This window comes from Myotis myotis, unplaced genomic scaffold (genome assembly GCF_014108235.1).
Source record: "Myotis myotis isolate mMyoMyo1 unplaced genomic scaffold, mMyoMyo1.p scaffold_m19_p_12, whole genome shotgun sequence".
NCBI lineage: Eukaryota > Metazoa > Chordata > Mammalia > Chiroptera > Vespertilionidae > Myotis > Myotis myotis.
In genome coordinates, this window is record NW_023416316.1 from 25,327,050 (window position 1) to 25,335,296 (window position 8,247).

The 8,247-nt window shown below is 45.0% G+C and overlaps 2 long non-coding RNA genes across 4 annotated transcripts in view; one reads left to right on the top strand and one right to left on the bottom strand.

Annotated features, from left to right (window-relative positions):
* LOC118667287 overlaps positions 1-2,936 on the top strand; it is a 66,307-nt gene extending 63,371 nt beyond the window's left edge. Inside the window, exon 4 of the long non-coding RNA XR_004971213.1 lies at positions 2,894-2,936. This is a non-coding gene — a long non-coding RNA (uncharacterized LOC118667287). The remainder of the gene's footprint in view (positions 1-2,893) is intronic.
* On the bottom strand, positions 2,672-8,203 carry LOC118667286. 3 transcript variants are annotated; one of them, XR_004971212.1, is made up of 4 exons: positions 8,132-8,203; positions 7,720-7,803; positions 4,626-4,711; positions 2,672-3,406 (listed from the first exon to the last, which is right to left on the bottom strand). It is a non-coding gene; the product is annotated as an uncharacterized LOC118667286 (long non-coding RNA). The 3 variants fall into 3 exon arrangements; XR_004971210.1 differs by having other exon boundaries at positions 7,720-8,162; XR_004971211.1 differs by having other exon boundaries at positions 4,622-4,711; positions 7,720-8,162.
* Between the last annotated feature and the right edge of the window lie 44 nt (positions 8,204-8,247).

Consider the following 8,247-nt stretch of genomic DNA (forward strand, 5'->3'; position numbering starts at 1 on the left):
CAATCAAGACGTAGAAAGCTTCCATCCCCTAGAAAGTTCCTCCATGCCCTGCGCAGGCGGCCTTCCCTCTCCCAGGAGGCAGCATTGCTCGAGATCCTATCACGGCAGCTTAGTTTTGTCTGCTCTAGAAGTTCATAGAAATGGAGTTACGCCCTATGTACTCTTTTTGTGCCTGGCTTCTTTCACTCCACATAATGCGTTTGAGATTGATTTATGCTTTGTGTGTATCAGTAATTCATTATAATTTTTCTTAATGAAGAGTAAATACTTGCTGCTTTCCGATCGAGACGCAATCATCTACGCACAGAATAATTCTCCACAGCCTCTCCACGCCTGCTGCCGGCTGGGGAGGTCGTGCAGCCTGCATATCCTGGGAGGAGAGACAACAGCCACCCCCACCCCAGGCCTGGCCTGCCTCCTCCCCCTCCTGGCGGCAGCGCCCGTCCGTCTCAGGTGAGAGCCACCCTGCTCGTTGCCATTGTTCTGCCAGTGACAGCCTCCCAGGCAAATGGAAAGCCGTCAACCTGAGGGCTGTCAACTGCAGACAAGAATTCCTTTCTTTGTCAGGCTGGGTGGTCTCCGTGGCTTCGCCATCAACCTGCACAAAAGATGATAAGCATCATGTGCACTTGCAGAACCACACTGCCACCACCCAACAGCTCTAACCGCACTCCTTTGTGAGGCCGGGACCAGGCAAATGTGGCTCCCCTGGCCTGTGGATAAATCATCAAGGCCCAGCCCAGCAAGGGCATCCAGAGGACGTTTTGTCCACCCGACCCCACCACCTGCATGTTTCCTGAAATGTATTTGTCCTCAAATCTTAGTCATGGACACTAGAGGATCCCTTAGCACCTGACCCAACCCTCCTGGGCTTCAGAAAGGGTCCAGACACAGGCAGGGACTTGTCCAAGGTCACACCACACAAGGACTAGGGCAAGGACAAGAACCCCTGCTAGGAGAGCCTTCTTTGGAATCCTAAGCTACTTGTGTCAATAAGTGATCCACACACACCCCACCCCTCCCTTAATAGCACGATGTAAAGCATAATTTCTGACTTTCCAATAAAAAAGGAGTGTGTGTGTGTGTGTGTGTAAAGCTTCCTACTTGGTGGATCTCCTTTCCTTGCCTTTGTGGCTAGGCTACCAAGATGATTTCATTTCATTTCATTTCATTTCATTTCATTATTTCATTTCTTTCATTTCATTTCATTATAGAATAGTTTGGTGCCCTCTACTGGTTATCAGTAACAGCAACAACAGTTCCCCCTTCCCTGAACCTCCAGTGCAGGATATTCAACATGCATCATTATTTCTAATTTCGAATCCAAAGAACAGGCAGGTAGAGTAGGCAATTTTGTAGAAGAGGAAATTGAGGCTCATGGAGATTCAATTGTCTGCCCAAAGTTGTAGCCCAGTGGGACTCCAACTTCTTCCCACTTCCTCGAGTCAATGTAGCACTTCCCTCTTAAAAAGACTTATAGATAACCTCAAGCCCTAGCCAGTTTGGCTCAGTGGGTAGAGTGTTGGCCTGTGGACTGAAGGGTCCCAGGTTCAATTCCAGTCAGGGGCATATGCCTGGGTTGTGGGCTCAATCCCCAGTAGGGGACCTGCAGGAGGCAGCCCATCAATGATTCTCTCTCATCATTGATGTTTCTACCTCTCTCCCCCTCTCTCTTCCTCTCTGAAATCAATAAAAATATATTTTTTAAAAAAGATAACCTCAAAATATGCCACGAAGTAGGCATTAACGCCCCTATTTAACACATGGGGAGGCCTGGGCTGGGACATCAGTGACTTGCTTGGGGCCACAGGGCCAGAAAATGCTGTTCCTAGTCACTGTGCCAGCTGCTGCTCAGGAGAGGCACATGCAAGGTCTGCAAGAAACTTCTTGACAGCCTTTATCCAGAAGAGGAATTGGGAAGCGGCAGTGTCCCCACCTGGGGATTCGCTGGGACTTTCTCTGTTCTAGGCCTGATGTGGTAAGGAGGTTCCAAGAGACTCAGGGACAAAGAAAACACATTTTCTGCTCACAGGTAGCTCGCATCATGATTCACCGAATTCAACAGATGCTGTGCAATTAGTCCCTGGTGTGTGTGTGTGTGTGTGTGTGTGTGTGTGTGTGTGTGCGTGTGTGTGTACAGGCACACGCACACACACATGCACATGCAAATGAGTGAGTGAATGATTGCGTGAATGAATGAATGAATGAAGTGGCCCAGAGGCTGCAGTCTAGGGTTAGGACTAATGCAGAGGCTGGGCAGGTCAGGGTGGTTGGGCTGGTGTACTATAAAGTGATCAGTTTCGACTTATTGTGAGAAATCTGTTCCTAGTGGTGACAGCAGTCCATAGACAGAAACTGCTTCTGTGGGTGTGAGCTCCCATCCCAGGGATAAGCAAGCAGAGCTAGGAAGATCATACAACAGAGATGTTGTAGAGGGATTCAACAAAGCTTGCATGTTGTTTTTTGAGCGTCAGTGTTAACCTTTAGAAATTGGAAGGTTTTATATAAAAACCCAGATTTCTAGCTGCTCCTCTAACAAAATGGAAGGCTTAGCCTCATTGGACCTGCCTCAGCCCAGTCACAGCTGCCTCCTCAGCTCCCTATTGTTGCCCCGGCAACAAGGATGACTGGTGACACCATTTCTCATTGCACATATGCTGTGTTTATTTATTTTATTATAAAAAACAAAAGTAAAAACATTTTTCTTATTACGTCTTTGTCAAAAAGGAAAAATAAAAGACCAAGTCATTTGTTGTAAGGAAAATAGGCTCAACACATTTATCTGTGGAAGTGAAACTATTTCTGTACATTTAAAAGGCCAGTGCCCAACCAGCTTCACTTGTTTTCATTGCAAGCGTGGGCCCCATGACAACGTGAATTTGCTTCCCTGCAGGGTCTCGGGTGCATTCCTGTCCCAGAAGCGTGGACCTTGGGTCAGACTCTCATCCTGTTGCCACTTCTGTCTTCAACTCCGGAGAGACGTGGGGCCACGAGAGAAGGCCATGAGTGCAGACCTGGGCCTGGTGATCTGAAGGGAGACGAAACCCTGCCCAGTGAGACCGCCGTGAATCTCCGGCTCAGTGAGAACACACAGGCTGCAGCCCACCTCTGTGCCCGCCGCCCCAGCAGTCCTTTGGAGATTGGCACCTTGGTCACGAGCCTTCTGCATTGGCCTCCCTCTCAGCATTTCTTCCATGATAGGGTTCCTAGCCCTTCCCTCTAACCTGGCCGCGCCCTGGCTCAAATTCCCTTGGTGGTGTCCAGAAGTGGGCACAGGCTCCAGATACGCTCCAAACAGCCCAAAACAGTGAGAAGAACACCTCCCTCAGCTCAGATGCTACTTTCATTCTTGTCGCCTTGAACAGGTTACTTAACATCTCCATGCCTTCGTTGTCTCATCTATAAACTGAGATGAGTGAAAATACTCATTAAGTAGTTATAAAAATTAAATACATTTAAAATGCTTTCAAAACCACGAGCACAATATAAGTGTTTGTTATTATTATTGTTACTATTGTTAGTGCAGTATGTAATGGCTAAAGCTAGACAGCAGTGGAATAGGCTGTTCTGAAGTGGAGTATTCTTTACCATTGCAGGTGTATAAGCAGAACCAAGGTGGCTGTAGGGTTCAGCTTTGGACCTTGAATTTTCAGTGCTGGTGAAACATCTAACTAGGCTTGGTCAGTATTATCATTCTATTTAATTCCACGGACATTTACTGAACAGCTACTCTGTGCCAGACATTGTGCTAAGTCCCAGAGATTTGAGATAAATCAGATGGTCCCAGTTCTCAAGGACCTGAGAATCTAGTAAGGATAGCAGGTGTGGTAAATGCCACAGCACCAGCACATGAGGTTCATAGGCAGCCAGAGGAGGAAGTCAGGGCAGGCTTCTCGGAAGAGGCAGTAAGAAACAAGGTCCCCTGGGCTGTATTTATGATCTGGGGAATGCAGAGTATGGGAGATCCAGGAGTGACAAAGGGTTTTGGGTTCCAGTGCTGACAGTCATTTTTTCTGGGCCCTGTCCTTAGTTGAATCATTTGGACCCTCCCACCCCTTATAGCTTTTGGAGAGAAAGTTCTTGTGAGTCTTTAAGATGCTTCCTAAATCCCTTTGCACACACGCAGACATTTTATTGATCAAATTTCCAATATGATGTTTTTTTCCTTAATCCCTTTATCTTTTGGTTCACGGAGATTGAAATCTAAGTTTCTCCAGGAGTGTTTGCCTGGTCAATCACAGCAAAAAGAGACTGCATTTCCTGGATTACTAAATCAATACAGCTTAAGTCAACAGGATCAGACTAATTTCTGTGTTTCTGCATCCTTGTCCCAGACAGTTTCCCCCGTGGCGTGCTCCTTCTCACCAGATGTTCTCCTATTATGAACTGATGCCAACTATGTTCAAAGTGACCACATTAAGGGGGACAGCCCCAGGGAATCAGGGTGAAAATGGAAATAAAAAAGAAAGCCACACACATGTGCTATTTACTAGATCATAAAGACAAATATGTTCACATCCTGTCATCTCGGCATGAATAACCCCAGTAATGCTCTTAGACAGGAGGCCTGTCAGGAAACACTGCCAAGTTTCTCTTTCCCCTTCCTGGCTTCCATTCTTACCTACCTGCTGCTCCTCACGCTTGGGTCCGGGCTTTCCATTCTTTCTGTGCTTTGTTAAGCACCCCTCTTTCAGCCAGGATCACAGTTGGTCTGGGAGATGAGAGAGGTACAAAGCAGGAAGAGAGATGTAGTCACAGGTTTTCCCCGAGACTGTAAATGGGGAGAGGCAAGAATGCATCCATTGGCCCATTCTCCTTGCCTGTTTTCCTTTTGTGCCCTCATGGAGATGACTCATGCTGCTGCCCTCTGGGCAAGCCCCACAGCCTCTGTCACCCTGTGAGAGGTACAGATCGGGGCATGCACTCTTTTTCCTTTCTCTAAAGGTTTTTGCTTGGCTGAGGCGTCAGCTAACAATTCAGACCCAGTTACATGAAACTTTCTAACAAAGGCCAGGAAGCCAGAGGAGAGGGAGTTACCTGTAAGAGGAGACCCAGCAGGTTGTCAAGAGTTACGAAACGCCAGGGCTTGTACAGCATCTCAGCTGTGCTTTGTTGGGGAGGAGGCTCTTGGGGCTGATTATTCTCAAAAGGTTACTTTGGGGAAGAACTGTTACCTTGTTCTTTAGAAATACTGCATAGCCCCCAGAGACTCTTAGAGCTGTCGAGTCTAAAAGGGTCACATGGGGTTCTGGCTCTCAAACTTGGTGCCCATTAGAAGTATGTAGGGGTAAAGGGGTGAGGGTAGGGAGGGTACTTTACAGAATCCCGACACCCAGATCCCATCCCGGACCAATGATATCGGAATCTCTCTGGGGGTAGGGCCTAAGCATGCACTGGCTCAACTCCTTGGATGCTGCCAGTGTGCTGCCAAGTTTGAGAACCTGTGAGCGGGGACCCTTACTATTCATTGTGGTTAGTGGAGCTATAGCATACCTGGGAGCTTGTTAGCAATGCACATTCTTGAGGTTCCACCACAGACCTACTGAATCAGAATCTGCAGTTTAACAAGCTCACCAGGGGACTCGTATGTGCTTACCGTTTGAGAAGCAGTTACGTTTCTGGAAGCATTGGGCAATCTGGCAATAGTGGGCCCAAATGCTGTCTTGACAACTACCCATGGGGTCTGTGTAGTAGCTGACTCTTTTAAGAGGTGTCCTCACTCCAGTTTGCTCAAGTCCCACACCTGACCAGGTTCATTAACTTCCACTGATCGCCTGGGCCCATTCACCACTATCTAGCTCCAGAACATTTCATTACCCCAAAAAGAAAACCTATATTCATAGGCAGTCATTCCCCAGTCCCCTCTTCCCTCAGCCCCTGGCAATCACTAATTGGCTTTCTGTCACTATGAGTTTGCTTATTCATATAGTTCATATAAAAGGAATGCATAACGTTTTCAAGGGTTATCCATGTTCTAACATATATCGTACTTTCTTCCTTTTATGGCTGAATAATATTCCTTTGCATGGATATACCACATTTTGTTTACCCATCCACCATTTGATAGATATTAGGGTAATTTCAAACTTTTGTTTTTTGTTTGAACTCTGTTGTCAATTCTTTTGGGTTTATACCCAGTTGTGGAATTGCTGACTCATATGGTATTTCTATGTTTAACATTTTTGAAGAATAGCCAAACTGTTTTATATAGCAGCATTTTATATTCCCTCCCACAATGCATGAGGGTTCCAATTTGTCCACATCTTTGTCAACTTACTATTTTGTTTTTCTTAGTTCTAGTCATCTTATTGGGTGTAAAGTGGTTTCTCATTGTGCTTTTGATTTGTACTTCCCTAATAACTAAGATGAGTATCTTTTTATGTATTCATCGGTTATTTGTATATCTTCTTTAGAAAAATGTCTACTTAAGCCCTTTGCTCGTTTAAAAACTGGGCTATTTTGCCTTTTTGTTAGTGGATTGTAACAGTTATTTATATAGGGTGTCCCCCCCCAAAATGTATATACCCTTTAACAGCTGATAACTTACTTAATTTTGAAAATTAAATGTTAATAAACACTGACTTGGTAATCATTCAAAGTGTGTATACATTTTTGGGGACACCCTGTATATTCTGAATACTAGCCCCTTTTCAGATATATAATTTGCAAATATTTCTGCCATTTGTAAGTTGCCTTTTCACATTCTTGATAGCGTTCTTTAATGCCCACGTTTTCAACTTAGCCAGCTTATAGAATTTTTTATTTCCTTGCTTGTGCTTTTGGTGTTACATATAATTTGAGATTTTATCACCTGGACAAGATAGAGAGGGAGAAAGAGGGACCTGAGGGGAAAAGCAATAAGAATGGCTTGACATTTCTATCTCCAGTTCAACCAGTAGATCTGAACATTTACCTGCTTTATATAGGTTCTTCAGAATATACATTAGTATTAACACACCAGCCATATTCACCAGACCTCGCTCCTTCAGATTACCACTTGTTCTGATCGATGGCACACGCACTTTCTGAGCAGCACTTCAAAACGTACGAAGTGGAAAATTGGGTCTCTGAATGGTTTGCCTCAAAACAAGAAAAGTTCTAGTGGGACAGTATCCACAAATTACCTGAAAGATGAGGGAAATGTGTAGCTAGCGATGGACATTACTTTGAATAAAGCACTGTTGATTTTTCTCTTGAAATTGTGTTTTCTTTGGATTACAAAATCCGTATTATTAACCAGTTAATAATTAATCTGCATTTTAACCAGTTGAAAGTTAATCCATATTATTAACCGGTTAATAACTAATCTGCAATATTGGTTAATAATCCACATTATTAACTGGTTAATAATTAATCCAGATTATTAACCATAATGTGGATTTTGTAATCAAAGAAAACACGATAATTTCAAGAGAAACATCAAAAGTGCTTTATTCAAAGTAATGTCCATCACTAGCTACACATTTCCCCCATCTTTCAGGTAATTTGTGGATACCATCCCAATAGAACTTTTCTTGTTTTGAGGCAAACCATTCAGAGACCCAATTTTCCACTTCTTGGTACGTTTTGAAGTGCAGCTCAGAAAGTGCGCGTGCCATGGGTCAGAACAAGTGGTAACCTGAAGGAGCAATACAACAAAATAGCATACATATCAACATCTGTGTAACTCCAGCTATTGAAAAAATCCGCATTATTAACCGGTACACCTCGTATACCAACCTTGGGACCAGGAGCTGCCTTTGCCTGAGCTCACACAGCAAGTGAGCGTTTGAACGCAGGTGTTCTCCTCTCAAACCTAAGGCTCTGTCCAAAGGAAAGCCAGGTCCATCATCTCGGGGTTTCTCTTGATTGACACATTATTACTACCAGCTGCTATCATTTTGGGAAGCTTACTGTGCCAGGCATTGTGTTCAAAGTCTACATCTAATCTTCCCAACAACCGGGAAGGGGTTCCGTAGTTATCATTTTACTACTGAATTCAGGTTAAATAACTTGTTCAAGATCACGCAGATGGTGTCAGAGTAGGACTTAACCTAGGTCTGACTCCAAAGCCTAGATTCTAAACCACCAAGCGAAACTGTTACTTTAAAGATGACCAAGTCCCGAAGAAAACGATCTCGGCACCGCTTACCCCCGGTTTATAAACCGGCAGCTATTCCCGGTCCCCGCCAGCGCGCAGACTCAGCCGCCGCCGCTCCCTCCGCCCTCCAATCGCGCAGGCGCGCTTCCCTCCGGGGCTGCTCGGGG